This window comes from Mesoplodon mirus (assembly GCF_964341445.2).
Source record: "Mesoplodon mirus genome assembly, chromosome: 19".
Taxonomy (NCBI): Eukaryota; Metazoa; Chordata; class Mammalia; order Artiodactyla; family Ziphiidae; genus Mesoplodon; species Mesoplodon mirus.
The window spans coordinates 43,834,969-43,855,551 of record NC_138995.1 but is presented as its reverse complement, the minus strand read 5'-3'; the positions used below and the strand labels follow the sequence as shown (position 1 = coordinate 43,855,551).

At 40.2% G+C, this 20,583-nt stretch overlaps 1 long non-coding RNA gene across 2 annotated transcripts in view; it reads left to right on the top strand.

Moving 5' to 3' along the window:
• Nucleotides 1–13,428, top strand: part of LOC309795687 — a 68,691-nt gene extending 55,263 nt beyond the window's left edge. Inside the window, exons 2-4 of one of the 2 annotated variants that reach the window (XR_014292339.1) lie at nucleotides 9,023–9,149; nucleotides 11,473–11,562; nucleotides 11,963–13,428. This is a non-coding gene — a long non-coding RNA (uncharacterized lncRNA). Of the gene's footprint in view, nucleotides 1–9,022; nucleotides 9,150–11,467; nucleotides 11,563–11,962 lie in introns of both variants that reach the window. The other variant, XR_014292340.1, reaches the window with a different exon arrangement.
• Nucleotides 13,429–20,583: the final 7,155 nt, after the last annotated feature.

The following is a 20,583-nucleotide window of genomic DNA, read 5'->3' as shown; positions in this document are numbered from 1 at the left end:
GGAGCAAAATAGAATAATGCTTAATAAAGAAAGAATGAAGAAAGCTGACCTAAAATTGTGTCTTCCTTATGACAGTAATTATGTAAACATATAAATATTTATTAAAACTTAAAACCAAAATAAGGTTTTAAAAGCTCTGTACCAGTAATGGGGATTTTATGTTTGTTTCAAAATATTTTTTAACATAACTCTTATAATTTTGTTTTTTCTACTCCTTTTCTTAAGAATTTCTTATTATTACCTCATTTTTCATTTCATAGTTTCAAATAAAGTCAGCGATTTTATCATCAGAGAAGATAAGACTTATTTGACAGTTCATAATTCCAAGTTATTTGGTATAAAAAGACCATATACACTTGTAGGTGCTTTCAAAATAAAATTTCGAGAATTTTTTTTTCTTTTGCTTAGTCTTTCCTAGTATGGAGATTAAGCAAACTACCTAAAATTGATATCCATTCTTTTTTCATTTTTCTCATTTTATTCATTTATCTTGCCCTTCACAGAAATGATAACAAATGAGTCTGAAGTTGCATCTGCCAATTTCTTAAATCCTCTATTATCCACATTATGAAATCATACTAATCTGAATGCTTCCAGTATTTTCAGAGCTCTTTAGTTATTATACTTTAGCATTCTGTATGAAGTATCTTATGTAAGTGTAAAATTTAGATTCAACTTCTGGAAGCTTTTGATTTCTTAGTTCAAAAGTGAGAGATCCTTAGTTCAGCCATATGATTAACAATTACTTGTATAGTAGGAAGCTCCTAAATTATTGTTTTATGGATACCTGGCAGTTTTCTTGCCATTTCTCAGAAGTTCTCTATTAAACACATTCTCTCTCTCTCTCTCTCTCTCTCTCTCTCTCTTTCATACACACACACACACACATTGTGATTAAAGGCACAGACTTTGGCATTATGAAGTCTAAGTTTCAATTTCCAGTTCTGTAGTTTCTGGGCCACCTCACTTTAGGCAAGTAACCTAATGTCTCTGAACCTTGTTATTTTCATCTGTAAAATGGAGATTACAATTATATCAGACAATCCTCAAAACATCTGTAATGATTTTAGAGTTTCAGAGTCAGGTACAAGCAGGCACTCAGTAAATGGCTAGTGCTTTTATTACTTTATTATTATTTAGGTCTTGGTTTTCCTTGAGTCTGTGAGTCCCCATAATGAAATGTAATTTCCAGTAGATTGAGTAACACCTGTTTTCACCAAAAATTTTAACTGAGTTCATTACTTTCTGTGCAACCCAGATTAGTTTTCTGCCTTTTTCTCTGTGCCGTATGTAGGTGTTCAATAGATTTATTTAATAAATGTATGAATGAATGAGTGTGTAGATGAATTTTTAAATGCTTCTTTTTGAGAAGGTAGAACAAATGTGACACAGTAGAACAGATAAGAAAATAGTCCATGGAAAAAATGGCAAAGTCACGTATGTGTCCAGGGCCAGCCTAAGAAGAATTACTTTTTTTTTTAAGGGGAAATGTGTCGAATAGCTTATTTTAATTATTTTTAAAAGTTAAGTACAGGGACTTCCCTGGCGGTCCAGTGGTTAAGACTTCACCTTCCAATGCAGGGGGTGTAGGTTCAATCTCTAGTCAGGGACCTATGGTCCCACATGCCTCACAGCCAAAAAACCAAAATATAAAACAGAAGCAGTATTGTAACAAATTCAATAAAGACTTTAAAAAGTGGTCCACATCAAAAAAAAAAAAAGTTAAGTACAAAAATTTGCTGATGATTTGCATATTTAGCACCAATAAAATAATGTGAGATTAGCTGTAGTAAAACAGAATGTTGAGCTACATTCACATTAAGTAACATTATATAGTCTAAATTTGTGGAAAACTTCTGAGATGGCTGATAAAAAGTAAGATGGTGAGTGACCTTTGAGCAGAAAAAGACAGAAAGAGAAATGGCCTTTTCTACATTCTATTGTGCCTCTAAGTAAAATACTTGGTAATCGAGCTACAAAGCTATATGTCATTTGGTTTTAGGCACCTACTGTGATTTACCTTGTGAAGATCAGATTTTGCCATGGAGAGGATTTGTAAAAGTATCACACATTCCAGTACCATTGGCAACCACAGCTACCAAAAACTCCAATTTAAATTGATGAACCTAATATCAGATGATAGTATCATTTCCTTGTGGGTGTTTTGGGAAAAGATGGGTAGGGAATGTATAAAAGTGAATACTTTATTGACTGAAATAACAATTCATCATTTTGAAAACATGAAATACATTAAAGTTGTTATAGCATCAGGCATTAATATTTCACTGTACTTTGGACATTGCCTGCAATCAACATTTTCTGCCCTTTGAAACAGAATCATGCTTGTGGTATGCATTAAACATATAAAAGATTAAACACTGAAAAGAAATTCAGCCTTTAAAGACAATTTGCTTTGATTTATTCAGTGGGTTCTTCCAAAAAGTTAATACCAAGAATTATTGCTTGTTGAATTGGAGTTACAAATTCTTTCAGAGTTACTTAGTATTTTCTGTAATATCAGTATCAAGGAAGGTAAAGCAAATTTACATATTTATTAGGAAATAGAGGCACATAATCATAAAACAAGAAAACACAGCGTTTTTATAGACTTTATTTTTTAGAAGTGTTTTAATTTTCCAGAAAAATTGAGAAGATAGTATAAAGTGTTTCCATATACATTATACCCATTTCCCTCTATGATGATCCACTTATATTAGTATGTTACATTGTTACAATCAATTAACAAATATTGATACATTATCATTTACTATAGTCCATACATTAGTCCAGTTCCTTAGTTTTTACCTAATGTCCTTTTTCTATTCCAGGATTTCATCCAAAACATCACATTACATTTAGTTGCCATGTTTCCTTAGGCTCCTCTTGGGTTTGATAGCTTCTCAGATTTTCCTTGGATGACCTTGACAATTTTGAGTAGTTAGGTTTTTGTAGGATGCCCACTACTAGAATTTGTTTGATGCATTTTTCATGATAATATTGGGATTATGTGTTTTGGGGAGGAAGACCACAGAGTAGAAGGGTTATTTTGTCAGATCACATCAAGTGTACAAAGTATCAATATGCATTATGAATGCTGAGATCGACCTTGATCACCAGACTGAGGTAGTGTTTTTCAGGTTTCTCCATCGTAAGATTACTGTTTTCCCTTTTTCATACTGTACTTTTTTGGAAGGAAGTCAATATGCTCAGCCCGCAACTAAGGAATAGGTAGTTATGCTTAAGATGGAGTACTACATAAACTATTTGGAATTCCTTTGCACTGGAGATGTACTATTCTCCTGCATTTATGTATCCAATTATTTATTCATATCAGAAGAACTCATGGATTTTTATTTTATACTTTGGGTTATAATCTAATTCTACTTTAGTTACTTTGTTCCTCAAATTGCTCTAGTCTGACCCTTGTGAACTCTTTTCAGTTGGCTCTTGTGCCACTCTGAGGTATCCCCATCCTATATATTTTTTTGGAACTTCCTTACTTTCTGACACTATAAGATGGTCTTGTATATAAATCTCGTATATTTACTGCCCCAGTCCTAGAATCAGCTATTTCTTCAAGGATAACTAGGTCTTTTTAGTGGAGAACTGTATTAGACAGCAGGATCTGTGTGTGGGGTGTGCTAATTGCTGCTCGGATGTCATTGCTTCTAGATCTTCTCAGCTGACAGAGCAAAGAGATAATATGTGTGTACATGACCCATGTATATGCACATATCTATAAGTATCTACATAACCATGTGTATTAAGGTAATATGAAGCAATATTAAGCTAAACATGAATGTATATTGATGTTTCCAACTTTAATCTGTTACCACATAGATCATCTTAGCCTCCTCTCTTGCTTATCTTTAAATTTCAACTCCAGTAAAACACTTGGATTTTAGAAGTATGAAAATCAAATTGTAGCAACTTTAGGAAGCCACATCATCTAGCAGAATAATTCTTAAAGGGCAAGGTGTATATCATCAAATTTTAATTTACAGTCAGCAGTACTTTTTAACATCAAAAGGCCTCCAGACCTCTGCTTCCAAGAAGATGAAGTAGCCCATTTCTCCCAGGTTCTCCCACTTAAAACTAAAACCCTGAACATAACAACAAACAAACATAGGAAGATGCTGAAAGGTGGAAATGAAAAGGCAGACTTAACTAGGGACTTTGGGACTTGAGGAATAACATGGTGATGAGTCCCCTGTGTTTCCTGTTGCTTCCCATACATCCTGGAGAGGGTATTACAGGAACCCCCAAACAATAACCACCAACAGAACAACAGACAAAAAAGCTTCAAAAAAACCCCCACAAAACCCTGTTCCCCCTAGCCAAAGTATGAGGAAAGGGGTTGCTAAAGACAGAAGACCATTTGGGCAATAATATACACACTACTCAAGCCAAGTGCCAGTGGAATATACACACTACTCGAGCCAAGTGCCAGTGGAATATTGCACCCATCATCTATGTCCTGTCGTTTCAGTTGGGCCAAGCTAGGATTTGATCTTCCACACCACCCCATTCCTGCCCTCCAGAAGAGCCAGTGCTCTGATTCCCCACCAGGGTTGTTTCAGTGTGGTCCAGTGGTGAGCTGAGCCTCCACCCCTTTCCATTAGCAAACAGACTTTAAAAGGTGGTGCCTGACAGGCTAGTTAACACTGGGCTGCCCTCACACAATCATGGGGTCCAGTGGTGGAACTTAGCCTCCATCTCTCCCTGACATCAATAAGAATAGGATGTTACAGGTTGGAGGGAGTAGGCACCCCACTAACCCCCAACACATGATGTCAGTGAGACCCAATGGGGTGCTGAATCCCCATAACCATCCTGAGGCAGTAAGACAGAATGAGATGGCACAAGCAGGGCTAGTTGTCAGTTCTCTTCCTCTTACCCTGGTGTCAGTGGGGCCAGCAGGTAGCTGACCCTCTACCCACACCCGGCATCAACAAGAAGGAATGAAGTGGGAGGAAGGACAGCAAACACTTCACTTCTCCCCTCCCCTGGTGTCAAGAAATCTACTGGGGAGATGAACTTCCACTCCTACTAAAAGGCAACCCAATGATATTAATGTTCCCACTTTTGGGAGGAAGGTGTCAGAAGGGCCATAGGATAGCTAAACTTCTACTTGATCTGTCTGCAGTGAGACAATGTAAGTGCCCACTTTTGCTGGGGTATTGTCCGTAGGGCCCAATGGAAATCTGTATGTAACACCCCAGTCCTCATACTACGCCTCAAATAGGATGACTTCCTTCTAAAAAGTAATAATAAAATTAAATGGGATACAGAGTCATATAATAACTCACAATGTTTAGAATACAATGGAAAAAATACTCATGACACCAAGAACCAGGAAATCACAGAATAAATGAGAAAAGACAATAAACATACACCAACACTGAGACAAAACATCTATTGAAATGATCAGACAAGGATTTTAAATAAGCTGTCACATAAATGCTTCAATTAGCAATTATGTGTTCCTTGACAGAAATGGGAAAAATAGAAAATGTAAACAAGGAACTAGAAGTTATAACAATAAAAACAAATGAGAACAGTAGAACTGAAAAATACAACAATGAAAAAACTTTGCTCAAGAGTAGAGTGGAGATTACAAAGCATAGAATCATGAACTTAGAAGAGATCAATACAATCCACCAAATGTACAGAGAAAAATAGACTGAGGGGTAGAGATGGGAGAAAGAACAGGATCTCAAGGACCTGTAAACAGTAACAAAAGCACTAACATTCATATCATCAAAGTTCCAGAATGAAAAAAGAGAGCAAGTAGGACTGACAAAGTATTCAAAGAAATCATGACTAAAAAGTTCCCAATTTTTTAGAAGACATAAACACAAATTCAAGAATCTGAACAAACCCAAAGAGGAAAAACGCAAAGATATTCTTGCCAAGATGTGTCATAATTAAACTTCTGAAAAGTAGAGACAAAAAAAATCTCGAACGTGGACAGGCACAAACAATGCATTACTTATTGAGAAACACCAATTCCAATGACAGCATATTTCTTGTCTAAAACTCTGGAGTCGGAAGCATTGACATAACATTTTCCAAGTACTAAAAGAAAAGAAGGCTCAGCCACAAATTCACACTTTTTATATCCACTTTCTTGTTTGACTTACATTAATGGACAACTAACTCATCTTTCTATATCCGGGACTGCCATCACCCTTCTCCAAAAATCTAGTCACAGTATTTCCAGAGTGATCTTTCTGAAAATGAAACAAATTTTTCTTATAAAAATACCTGATTGTGTTATGAAACTTTTCTCTCTTCTAAGTTACCAGTTAAAATCCTTCAATGGATTCCCATCTTTCCTGGAGTAAAATCTCACATCCAAACTCTCTTTGTCCTTTTGGGCTGCTGTAAGATTATACTGCAGGTTGGGTGGCTCATAAACAACAGGAATTTTTTTCTCACAGTTCTGGAGGCTGCAAGTGCAAGAATAGGGTGCCAGTATGGTCAGATGAGGGCCCTCTTTTGAGTTACAGACCTCTCATTGTAACTTCACATGGCAGAAGAGCTTCAGGAGCTCTGTGGGGTCTCTTATAAGAGCACTAATACCATATCATTTCCCAAAGGCCCCACCTACTAATACTATCACCTCCGGAAATTAAGATTTCAATGTATAAATTTGGAGGGGAACACAAAGACTAGACCATAGCACTTAGTATAGATACATGGACCATTCATGGTCTGGCTTCTACCACCCTCTCCATTGTCTTCTTTTCTTACACTCCAGTGAGCATTTCTTTCTTTCTTTCTTTCTTTCTTTCTTTCTTTCTTTCTTTCTTTCTTTCTTTCTTTTTTTTTTTTTTTTGCGGTACGTGGGCCTGTCCCTGTTGTGGCCTCTCCCGTTGCGGAGCACAGGCTCCGGACGTGCAGGCTCAGCAGCCATGGCTCACGGGCCCAGCCACTCTGCAGCATGTGGGATCTTCCCGGACCAGGGCATGAACCCGTGTCCCCAGCATCGGCAGGTGGACTCTCAACCACTGCGCCACCAGGGAAGCCCCAGTGACATTTCTTATACTGATTATGAATGGAACTCCTTTCTGGACTGATCCTTAACCATTCATTTTCTGGCAAACATGAATTTATCTTCTCTTTTCCTCAAAAATTCACCCTTCCTTCATGTTACATATCCATTTCAATTGCCTTCTACAGGAAGCCCTACTGATATCCCCCATATACTACTGTCCACAGCATGAATTAAGGTCTTACCGTGTCTTCCTATATCACTCTGTAATATTTTTTACGGTAACTATGGATTTTCTTATTTGAGTGTCACAATACATTGACTTCTAGGTGGCATGATAATGATTTTAGTAACAGTAACACTGGTGCCTAGTTTAACCCATGGCATACTTTAGGTGTTCAATAAATGTTTGTTGAATTAGTGAATGAATGAATGAATGAATGGTCAGTTTGAAATCTTAATCATGTTACTTTTCAAAAATCTGTTAAAAAGATATCCACAGTTTTCCAGAAGATTAGGGACTTAGGATCTTCAACTTGATTTAATAGAGGAAATTTTTACTCATACATCATGCTTAAATACCTCAAAGTAAAACCATTAACCCAGGAATTTAAGGTTACCCATTTGGACTTGCAAGCCAATAATTAATATCTCCTGCCCCGGCTGTATTAGATGGTTTCAATGTTCCACTCATATCTCCCCAGCACTCATCATTCCAGTATATGCTGATAGAATCATGCTACCACCTGCAATTATCCACCTTAGGGCAGGCCACAAATGTACAGGAGTTAATGTATCTGGGTGTAGCTTTCAACCAAGGACAGAGGAGACTGGAAGATAAGTACTTCAAGTTTCTCACCAATTCTTGGGATAACTCTGAGACATGTTCTGTAGAGTTTCACAGAACTCCCCTGAAATACTGGCAGCAGTTCCCTGCAGGAGTAATTTATTCAGTAATGCACCTCTGTTGGCTTCCTTCCATGCCTCCATTCTCAATTCCCACTCCACTTCTGAGTTTTCTGGAAGCACCTCCCAGATGAACAGTTTGCATTCAAATTATTGCCTCAGGTTCTGCTTCTAGGGGAATTCAATTTATAGCCTCCCAACAATCCAGTGCTCCTTACAGAGCCATCACTGGTACAAGTGCCAAGGCATGGCACATTCTGTATCACTCCTCCTAAATCCTAATATTTTTAAACAGGTAGGAAAGAGCATGACCTTGAAGAGAAAAATCGTTTATATGAGAATGGCCAATGGATAAAGGGAAGGAGAGACAGTGCCATTTGTTTTCCATTAATGATAGTGTGAAATTTATGGGCAGATGGTCTAACAGGTGTGACTATAATTTGAGGAGCCTGCTCCCTTGGTTACAGAAGACTGCTATTGTTATTATTATGGAAGCACAACCTCATGACTTTATTGCTTCACTTGATGTAGCCTTTTCCTTTACCCTTAAATCTTTCTACATCACTGAATTGCAGCCAATAGATTTATTTTCTCCCTATGGCTCCATCACAAAAAAGACACACATGTGCACACACACACACACAGAGTTTTGTGTATGCCAGTACTAGAAAAGACAAGCTCATGGTGCATGTATGCAATGGATATTGTACATTACAGGTCTCTGTGAAATAGTCTTCTGCAGGTTCCTATGTTTATTTTATGAATAATTAACTTTAGTAAAGTTAATTTCCTGAAGATCTTAATGAAGACTGAAGAAAGGAAGTAAATTTTAAAGAAAAAGACTTAGAAACTTGCCCTTTTTGCCCTCTCTTTGTGTCTTAATGAACAAAGGATAACTGGGCCTTTTTTGAAGTCTTTGCTTGAGTTGAAGACACAAAATGCAACCTGTACTCTTATCATAATATGTTCAGTTTATGAGTACACAAACTTATAAACCGTGAATTTCCCTAAAGTTATTATACCATTTAGAAGATGTTTGCTTGGACGTTTACTTAAAACCAAACAATTGAGGTCTATACATCCAAATAATTTCCTTCTCTCTTGCTGTCTCCATTTCAGTTTCCTGAGTTTCTGGGAAGGCCTGGTTTCCCCAAAGGAACGATTTCTGGTAGAAGTCTGAAGGTCTGACCCAAGAAAAAAAATCCAGTATAGCCAATGAATTGAGGACAACAAGGTTTCCAATCAGGTAGGAACATTTAATCTCATACATTACAATCACCTTAAGTAAGGTGTGCTGATAGCTGGGTATGATTTAACTGCTTGAAAAAAGATGCATATATAACCTACCCCACAAGGAAGCTGTTCTCAATTCCCTTAGAGGTTGTGGTGTTTATCAGAGAGTGCCTTGGGGGAAAATGAATACAATAACAGTATGATGCTCTTTTTTTTTCATTTTTAGCTCATTGTTGCCAAGTACACTTGGTGATCTTGGTGCCTGTGGTTTAATCCCAGGATGTTAGACATGTGGAACAGCACATTAACCCTTTTTAGTATTTTCTCCCAAGACAAATCGTTTTTATAGGTTGTCTCCATGGTCTTCTAGCTACTTATCAAAATTAAGCATCAAGTCTTCTAAGTGAGCAATAGCCCCAGTCAGTGTGCGGAAATCAGCTTGGTTCTTATTGGGGCACATCTTCTTGGTCTTGGCACAAAGTGAGTTCACATAGGGAGTTAGAAGGAGGAGAATGGGGCATGTGAAAGGGGAGTTCTGTGTTCTCATTTACCTATGCATGTTGAAACTCCACTAACAGTTTTCTTTTCATTAGCAATTTGTGATAAAACTTAGGGTAGGGCTTCCCTGGTGGCGCAGTGGTTGAGAGTCCGCCTGCCGATGCAGGGGACACAGGTTCGTGCCCCGGTCTGGGAAGAGCCCACATGCCGCGGAGTGGCTGGGCCTGTGAGCCACGGCCACTGAGCCTGCACGTCCGGAGCCTGTGCTCTGCGACGGGAGAGGCCACAACAGTGAGAGGCCCGCGTACCGCAAAAAAAAAAAAAAAAAAAAAAACTTAGGGTAAAGGGAATAATGAAGCTGTCCCATTATATGGCAGGACAAAAGATAGTAGTGACATCAAAATCAGGGCCTATCCATCTCATTTGCAGTTATATACTCAGTGTTTAGTATAGCATTTGACACCTCATCAGTATTCAATAAGAAGATGCGTGTTGAATGACTTAAGGATGAATTAATGAATGAAAAAAGTTTATATGGTAGAAAATGTGTTTTATCCTTGTATTTTTGTGTGTTGACTTCTGTATTTCAAGACCCAGCACTGTAACTGACACATAGAATATAAGCAGTAAAATTTGTTGAAAGAATGAATGAGTCCCCACAATTCTAAGAATAATTTTAAGACCAACACAGACCCCATATCTGCCAAGGTCTATGACAGAAGTATCCAGAGAAGAAAGCCTGATCTCAGCTAGTGGTAGAGCTGACAGAATTTATCTAGTTTTAATAATTTACAGCTCATCACATTACATTTAGGCATAGTACCTACATGAGCCATACAATTAAATGTTGACTGAAAAAAAATGCACAACCTAAAAGTTGAGAATTATGTTTTATTTGGAGGACATACTGAGGACTTAAGTCAGGAGACAGCCTCTCAGATAGCTCTGAGGGACTGTTCTGAAGAGGTAAGGGAGGGCACAGGATATTTAGGGGTTTTTGCAAAAAAAAAAAAAAAAACAGGTAGTTGAAACATCAACATCTAGCTCCCCCAAGGAAGACTGCAGTGTGTTACCCTTTCCTCGGCCTACCCTGGGGCACCCTGAAGGGCCTACGGGTCTGAGTGTGGCCCAGCAAGCCCAGGGGAGCCAGCGGGTCCTCAGAGTTCTTGTCCTGAAACTGGCGCTGACGCGACGGGGCCACGAGTCTCTAGACGCTTACTGCCGTTAAATGAATGCAGAACTGCGACTAAGGCCTCAGGGAACCTGCTTCATGCCTACCCTTCTGGATGGCAAATCAAGACCTTACGTCGAGGCTAGGGCCCACGTTGAGATTCCCCTTAGCTCTAGAGCAGGGCAGGAAGAGCTCCCACCCAGGACCTGGAAGCACCCTCTTTCTTTCGAGAAAACTCTTTTTCTTCTCAGAGCCATGCCTACACGGATGAGAATCTGAGCCACATCAGTGTTTTTCACGTGGCTTCAAGGCCGCATAAATGCAGCTTTCAAGGCAGGAAAACAAGGTCTGTCTCAAACGGCTGACATTTCCAGGTTGACATGGGGCAGAATCTTCAGTGGCTTCTACCAAGCCAAAGAGACCAAGCTTCTCACTGAGTCCTTCCACAATCAACTTTTCTAGGCAGCGTATTCTTCCTGAGGTGCACTGCCTAAACGAAAGAATGCGCTAGGTCTCCTAGGGTCCTGCGAACCTTCCAAAAGCCTGCACAGTAGAAACTGTGCTCTAGATGCTCTTGGACTGCAAGCCGACTTTCTCCTTGAGGTAGGTTGAGTTCAGGTATGAAGTGCTGGAAGGAATTGTAAGCAAAGTGTTTTTCTCAGTATAGCTCCGGCTATGGCAATGAGGCCAGTGATGACAATGAGGCGGACTTCCATGGCGTGCTGCAGCTGCTACAGTCATCTTCCTGAGGCTGCTGGTGAGCTGAGGGAATCTAGCTCCCCCGAGGACGTGTGCAACATGCTGTCCTTCACTCGGCAAACACACTGGTGCTCCGAAGTGTCTCCGTGTCTGAGTGTCGCTCCTCAACTGAGGAGAGCCTGGGGGTACTCAGGGCCCTTGCACGGAAACGGGTGCTTTCGCGAGGAGTCTAGGAGTCCTGAAAATCTTACTACAGTTCCACTAAAGCAGAACGGCGACTACTGCCTCATGGAAACTGCTGCACGCCTTTCATTCTGCATGCAGTTCAGGGCCTTATTTTGGGGCTGCTGCTCAGTTTAATTTCCCTTTAGCTATAGAGCAGGGAGGATGAGCTCCCAACCAGGAACAGGAAGCACTGTGTTTCTTTCTTTAAAACTCTTTTTTTTTTCTTTTCTCAGAGCCATGCCTGCAGGGACTAGAAACACGGCAACAACAGTGTTTTTCAGGTTTTTTCCGGCCGCAAGAATAGAGCTTTCAAAATGGGAAAACCAGGCTTTTCGCTATAGACGCCATGTCTAGATTGACATGCAGCCTAAATACGTGTGTTTTCTAACAAGTAAAAGAGACACAAGCTACCCCCACTGTGCCCTAAACTGAATCAACTTTTTAAAGCAGGGTGTTCTGCGACTAGCGAACTGCCTCAATGAAGGAATGCCTTCGGTCGGCCGAGGGGCCTGTGTATCTTCCAATATCCGGCAGTGTTACACGAAGAACTGTTCTTTAGTTGAAGTTGCAGTGCAAGCTGAATTTCCCCTTGAGGTATGGTGACTTCATGTATGAGGTCCGAGGAAGAATTGCCTTCCTCCCCTTTGAAGTCCCAAACCACTACACCCACCATCTTTGTCTTTAGTTGAAAGTGGTATTTAAGGTGAGGATTTCAGCCATTTGGGAGATTTACTGAGTTCTCCTGGGTCTCTTCCATGTATACATATTATTAAATTTTGTTTGATTTTCTCCTGTTGATCTTAATCTGTCTCATGTCAATTTAATTCCTAGACTAACCAGAAAAATCTAGAAGGGTACCGGAAACTTTCTTCCTGCCCAACAGGCATTATAGTGCAGGGCACATTGCCTGCCTTTGAAAGCATCTGAACTTATACACATTGAGAACCCTCTCCTTTCTATGCCCCTTTACCATAGGCATAAAGATTTCTGTGCACATTGAGGCTGAGAAGAACTCCTGAGTCCATCATTGCTTCTCAAGGCAGTCATGAAGACTGTCAGAGAGGAAGAACTTTCCCTCTGCCCTTCTGTAGGCAAATGGAGTAGGGGGTCCCCAAAGAAAAAGAATCAAATATAACTTTTTGACATAAGAGAAGCCATTTTAAGCCTAAATCATTTGTGATCTCAGCCTAGTCATGATGCTTGCTCTTGAACAGGTCTCAGTAATTAATGATCTTGTGAAATAAAATTGTCCCTTACCATCTGGTTCTATAAGAATGAAGTCACTAGCCACTGTAGTCTCTGACCTTGACAAAAAAGTAATCACTTGATCTAAAAGAAAACTGGAAATTTTTCTTTGAGCCAAATTTGAGGATTATAACCTCAGAAGAGCATCTCAGAAAACTGTTCTGCCCATTAGAAACCCAGGGAGGTGTATAAGTTTTTTTGGAGACAGAGGGCTGTACATCAAATGACATTTTATTGAACGTTTACATAATTCAGATCTAAGTGCCATCCTGCTGGTCATGTAACCCCTTACAAGGTCAAGAAGAAATGTTATCTCTTAAGGAGGGAATTGTCTTGTTGATGTTAGGAGAATGTTGCTCTTTATGGTTGAGCAAGTGTTCCTGCCTAGGGGGGAGGTTTGGTCAATGTATAATGCAGATGCACAATGCACAGTGTGGGGAGAGAGGAGACCAAAGGGCAGAGAAGAATTTATGTTTAAATTTCTTTTGTCTTGCCATAAAATATAAATTTTGTTTCACAACTCTCAACACACCCTGAATGGAATTCAGGACAGAGATCAGGAATGAGGCAGTCTATGCTCTGGGAAAACCTGGCAGAACAGGCCTTCAGATAGTTAGATTTTTTTGTGTGTGTGTGTGGTACGCGGGCCTCTCACTGTTGTGGCCTCTCCCGTTGTGGACGCGCAGGCTCAGCAGCCATGGTTCACGGGCCCAGCCGCTCCGCGGCATGTGGGATCTTCCCGGACCGGGGCACGAACCCGTGTCCCCTGCATCGGCAGGTGGACTCTCAATCACTGCGCCACCAGGGAAGCCCCAGATAGTTAGATATTTTCAGAAGATTTTATGAGCCCAGTTTCTTTTATCTTCTCATATCTAGAAAAGCACTAAAATCATTAATGGAGACATCTGCTCCTTGTGACTAGCAGCCACCATTTTGTGACTAGCAGCAAATTTCTGCCAAAATGTGTCCCTGATTATATGTGTCCCCCTTCACCAAAATCTCATACACACTGACCTTCCCCCTAACTCTTTCGAGCAGTTCCTCAGAGCTATCTGAGAGGCTGTTTCCTTGGCTATAGTCCTCATTTTGCCCCAAATAAAACTTAACTCACAACTCTCAGTTTGTGCTTTTTTTTTTTTTTTCAGTTGACAGTTTAAAACTTTCCCAATTTGGCTGTTCAAGGAGACACTGTTTTGGGAAAATCCCTGGTGTTCTCCTTACTTGCTGCAAGTAATAAACCCTTCCTTCTCCTGCCCTTTGGCTTGGTTGTGTCTTTTGGCTCAACAAAAGAAGTGTTTCAGGTAACACTTTTAGTTGGTCTAAGAATTAAATTGACGTGAGACTGATTAACAGGAAAAAATAAAACAAAAGTTTAATAATATGTATATCTAGGAGTCATTTTTGGCCTAAGCCATTTTGCGATCTAAGCCTGGCCAGGATGCTTGCCGTTGAAAGGGTCTCAGTAATTAATGATCCTAAGGGAACAAAATAATGATGAATCAAAGGGCTGTTTTCAGGTCAAAGAAGTAACAATACAAAGATAATTGTAAAGACTCCCAGTTCTCTTTCAATGGTAAAGATTAGCCTGATCAACTGGGAACATAAGGAATGATGATATTGACCTTTTCTGACCCTCATGACTTCAGTCCACTAAAGCTTGGACTCTATGGACCACCCAAACCCCTTCATGAATATGCATATACCCTTAGCTTAAAAATTCCCCAATTTTGCTGTTCAGGAAGACACTGCTTTGGGAAAGACCCCCGGTGTTCTCTTTACTTGCTGCAAGTAATAAATCCTTTCTTCTCCCAATCTTTGTTTTTGTTGTGCCTTTCAGCTTGACACCCACCAAGAGGCAAACCCAGGTTTTTGGGTAACATCAGCTCTTTGGCTGGCAACGAAAATGACATAAGGCAGATTAACAAGAGAAAATTAAATTATTATGTGCACATGGGGAATTCACATAAGTATGAAGAATTCCAAAGACAGCAAGACAAGGTGACATATATATATTCTTGACTAAAGAGAAGTGAAACTGAGCAGGACCCTGTGGGGCTCCTGGGCACTAAAGTCTTTCTGTGTCCCCCATTTCTTGTTTGCAGGGACTAGGCTTCAGCCTCCACAACCTTCCCTGAATTCCAAAGGGTAGGGTCAAATAGTTGCTAATCAGGGAAGGGAGGGGCTGTAGAGACAAGGGAGGAACTGTCAAGAAACAATAGTGCAGCTTTGGGACAAGATCCTGGTTCTGCCTCAAGGGAAATATATAACAATAACTTTGAGCTCTTCTACAGAACTAAAACCCCCAACAAATGGAAGATGTTAACTACTTGATGAAGCATCCTTCATTCTAGAGAGAAGGTCACAGTTTGATAACCTTGAGAAGCATAGAAGCTCATCAGGAGACCACCTGAGGCCAGATTAAAGGATTGCAGGCCCTGAACACACCATAATCCTTATCAGCAACCCTGACCTTGAACCATTGCTATAAAACTCCTCACCAAATCCCCCCAGGTTGGGACACACAGTTTTGAGGGCATTAGCTTGCTGTGTCCCCCTTTGCCTGGCAACGCAATAAACCTCTTCTTTTCTACTGCACCCAAACTCTGCCTCCAAATTCGACTCCATACCAGTGCACAGAGGCCAAATTTCGGCATCAGAAGGAGGTATGGGTCTGAAATTTCAAGGGGAAGTAAGGTAATTCACAGGAAGTTAAAAAGAGTTAATGTTTGGTAAACAAATGTTTGCTGAGCCATCCAAAGACAATGAGACACAGAGAGGATTTTTATTTTTATTTATTTATTTTTTTGTGGTACGCGTGCCTCTCACTGTTGTGGCCTCTCCCGTTGCGGAGCATAGGCTCCGGACGCGCAGGCTTAGCGGCCATGGCTCACGGGCCTAGCTGCTCCGCGGCATGTGGGATCTTCCCGGACCGGGGCACGAACCCGTGTCCCCTGCATCGGCAGGCGGACTCTCAGCCACTGTGCCACCAGGGAAGCCCCACAGAGAGGATTTTGATCAAATGGGCTTTTCAATGTTCTTCCTGTTCTACCACACCTAGTATTATACTACATTTATCTCTAGTGATAGCTCCTTCCTGGGACAGACCTCCTGTCTTAAATTATTTTAGGCAATAAGGGGGAAGTTCAAAGGCTCTTCCTGAGTCTTTTGGGCCTTGATTGTTTTCAGCTCAAAATAATCCACATGCCATAGTGGCACATCTTGTGGTGGCCTGCACTTAGACCCACTGGCTCCCACGTGCAAATGAGAACCATGCAATGACTCAGGGAGAGCCCTGAGCACATTATTCAGATAGACACCAACATGATGCAATTTTTCTTCAGTGTGTTCAGTGAGAGAAAGCAATACAAGAGGCACTGCCCTTTTACTTTGGGGGAGGTTGAAAGTCCCTTCTTGGAAAGGAAAAATAAGTACTTTTAGAGCATTTAGAAAACCTAAAACCTGTGACTCAATTTTTTTAAGTGCAGAGTTAATTTTACCCAAATGTGTTTTCTTAAAAATTGCAACCAGTCAAGATCAGTATCTTCAAGGGGTGCACCAGTTGTGATATTTGCTGTTCTGAAATTGAGGATACCTTCCCTCTACTCAGATAATGTTTATTTTTATTAAGTTTTAAAACTGTTTTAAGTAGGAGATCTTTTACTGGAGCCTGAGGATTGATAATGTTAACCACTGTGACACTGCTCTGTTACCTCACATCAACCAATCAAAGAATGGTGCAGGAGCTGATCACATACCCTGTGATTCCCCTCTCTCACCTGGTATTTAAAAATGCTTTCATGAAACCCATCAGGAAAGGGAGTTCAGGTATTTTGAGCACTAGCTGACCTGAACTCCCTGCCTGGCACCTGCAGTAAACGCTGCACTTTCCTTTGCCATAACCTGGTGTCAGTAGATTTGCTTTACTGCACATGGGAGAGCAGACCCACGTTTTTTCATCAACATATTTATATATATTATTATATATTGTAGGCAACGGAGATATTTTACTTCTTTCCTATTGTGCTGTTTTATTTTTTAACTGAGTTAACCATGAAGGTCAATTTTTGTTGATAGAGGAGAAAAGGTACAAATTAATTAGCTATAGTTAAAAATTTAAAGCTTTCAAAATGCTTGTTATTTATAATGAGATTTATTTAACAGAATTAGGAAATAATCTGTATTTAAATGGTTCGATTGTGATTGTGGAACATGAAACTGGTAGTCCACAGGACATATACTAAATTTTCACCCTAGTGATACTATATTTGTACTGTCCATGCCAAGCTAAAATGTTGTTTTTCAACAATCTTTAGCAAACATATCTTAGTTTTATTATTCAGAGGGAATATAGGAGCTCAATTTGATATAGGGAACTTGAGCATTCCATCAACATGAATTTGAAGAATACACTAAGAATATCTTCTACATTACATTGGAGTAGTGAACTACTGGTAATTATTTAGGGAATTCTTTTTGTTTTGTTTTGTTTTTTGGGTTTTTTTTTTTTTGTGTGTGTGTGTGGTACACGGGCCTCTCACTGTTGTGGCCTCTCCCATTGCGGAGCACAGGCTCCAGACGCGCAGGCTCAGTGGCCATGGCTCACGGGCCCAGCCGCTCCGCGGCATGTGGGATCTTCCCAGACCAGGGCACGAACCCATGTCCCCTGCATCGGCAGGTGGACTCTCAACCACTATGCCACCAGGGAAGCCCTAGGGAATTCTTTTGAAAAATATAGTCATCAGGGGCCAATAATTGAATTCTCTTGAAATATAGAGATAGATATTAATAAGAATGGAAAATCATATTTTCATTTTATATTGCCCATATCTTCATTTTATTTGTAGGTTTTGAAAGTTTGCAAGAGAAAGATATCAGAATTTATACTTCATTCAGCAGAATCCCTTGGACCAAATGATCACACACTCAGAATACATAAGTGGAGACATTACTGACTGTGGCCTAGGAGACAAGGACAAGACCTAGAAAAGACACAGTAAATAATCGAGGGGAAAAAAAGATAGGAATAGACAGGCATTTCTCTTAATGAAAAATGTTAACAGTAGAATCCTTGAGGGAGAATCTTTGAAAACATTGGATTTCTATAACAATAAAAAATTGAGTCCCAAAGTACAATGAGAAATAACAATAATGAATAAATAGGATAAAGAAATTATATGTTAACTGGCATACATTCCAGGAGATTATCAGACTCCTGCAGAAACCAGGGCTTTCTGGCCTTTAATTCCCCTTGGGAAGAACTGCAGCGCTCCTGTCCCCAGCCTTCAGCCATCAACTCCAGGACTACAGAGGCAGAGTCCTGACCCTTAAGTCAGGCTGCCTCACTGACTTGAATGCCCATGGAAAAGGGAACATTGATCCTGACCTGAGACACAGCCCTCAGATGTTTGTAAGCTGGAAAGTCTGCATCAGACTTCCTCTTTGCATCTCTCTAGGGTGAACTAGGGAAAACAAAACATCACAAAACCCTTTCCCACAGAAGAAGTCTGGGAAAAAACACATGACGATCTTGGCCTTGGTGCCAGGTGAGGCTGATATAACTAGAGCACACCTTCTCCTGGGTTTGGTACCAGGATCCAGGGCCCTGGTGGGAGGACCTGGGCTCTGCCCTGGGTTCCATGGACACAGACAAGCAAGTGTGATCTCAGCAACCTTCAAGGACCCAGATGTGAGAAAGAGACAATGAAGACACGATGGCTGCTTCAGGGTGGCTTGGTGTCAGCCTAGAACAGCTGGACTTCATAAGGAATAACACACTGTGGAGGGAAATAATAAAGAATTTATAATAGGAACAGAAAATAGTTTTATTTGAGCCAAGCTGAGGGCTATAATTTGGGAGGCAGCCCCTCAAAAGGCTCTAAGGAACTTCTCCACTGAAGCATGGTAGTCTTCTACTTTATCAGAACAAAGAACATACATCAAACATGACAGGGGTCTATTCCTTAAAGATTTCAAAAGAGACAGATTTAGTACATATATAGTGAGACAGTAGGATCCTGGCATGTGGGAAAGGAACCTCGTCTTCGAGAGGGTGTTAACATGGGCATCATAAGAAGGGAGTCATTTACCCTTATTTTTGAATCAGACATTTCTTTTCCTTAATGGTTAAAGCAGATGTGCTGTGTGTGTTTGACAGGCTCTTTCAGTTCACACAAAGTTTACACTGAACCATGTATAAGCCTAAATGACTTCCCCATACCTCATTACGTGAAAAATTTCTCCCTCAACACTATAATTTGGGGCTTGACTAATCTTGGCGATAAACCAGACACATAATACCCTCAGCTCTCTAGGCCTCTCCACCTGCAGATCCTGCTGTATCCTCCCCGAAGGGCACAGCACCACAAGAGGGTGTCAGGTGAGGGGTTTGGGACTCAGAGAATTGACTCCCGAAAGTGTTTCTGTTTTCCAAGATAAATGACAATACAGTTTGGATTCTAAAAATCATCCAAATAAGTGAAAAAAAAATGCTAGACCAACAATGAATCACGGCGTTTTTCATAAGATAAATGAATGTTATATAATGAAAGAGTAAATAGAGCCCAGAGGCTTTAATATGTAAAATTAAAATGGAGTTCAGTAGTGTTTAAAACACATCCAAAGGTCATATTTATGAGCTGCAAGTCCAGCTGTATTCCACAAGAATTTAGGCAAATGCATGAAAGATGAGTTATGAGTAAAGCACTATCCCCAAACTGTGGGTGTGGGGAAACTCATCCTAGCACTTTGTGCAGAACTAATACATTGCAACCATATCTGGTTTCAAAACTGATATTTTCTGCAACTAAAAAGGCAGAAATAAGCTAAATAAGCTACCTATCCCCCCTTTGTCCTTCAGTTATTAATTAAGACTCCTATTTCTTCCTCTCTTATCTATTTTTTAAATTCCAATTTCAAATGCCAAAATATTCAGCTATTATATATGTTTTTGTTCTCTTAATTTAGTCTCTACACAGCCTGAAATTTCTTTTTAATTTCCTTATTATATAATTAGTTTTATATTCATCAATTATGTGATATTTCCAGCAGGTACTGAGCTTTTATGCTCCAAATGTATGCCCTTCCATACTTTAATGCACATAAATATACTTTATACTTTTACATCAATTTAAAAAGTAATCTATTGAGTGCAAATTCTGTCTTCAGCATTTTGTTGGGGTCAGCAGTGGGGAGAGAAAATGTAGAAGAAGGAAAAGACATGGCTTATTGTTCTCAAAAGAAGTTACAGAGAAACCTCTGACTTCCTTATCAAAAGGAGGCCCATTTCTTTTTCAATGTCTTTTTTTTTAAATTTATTATTTATTTATTTATTTATGGCTGCATTGGGTTTTCGTTGCTGCGTGTGGGCTTTCTCTAGTTGCGGCAAGCGGGGGATTCTCTTCGTTGCGGTGTGAGGGCTTCTCATTGTGGTGACTCCTCTTGTTGTGCAGCACGGGCTCTAGGCTCATGGGCTTCAGTAGTTGCAACATGCGGGCTCAGTAGTTGTGGCTCGCGTGCTTAGTTGCTCCACGACATGTGGGATCTTCCTGGACCAGGGCTTGAACCCGTGTCCCCTGCACTGGCAGGCGGATTCTTAACCACTGTGTCACCA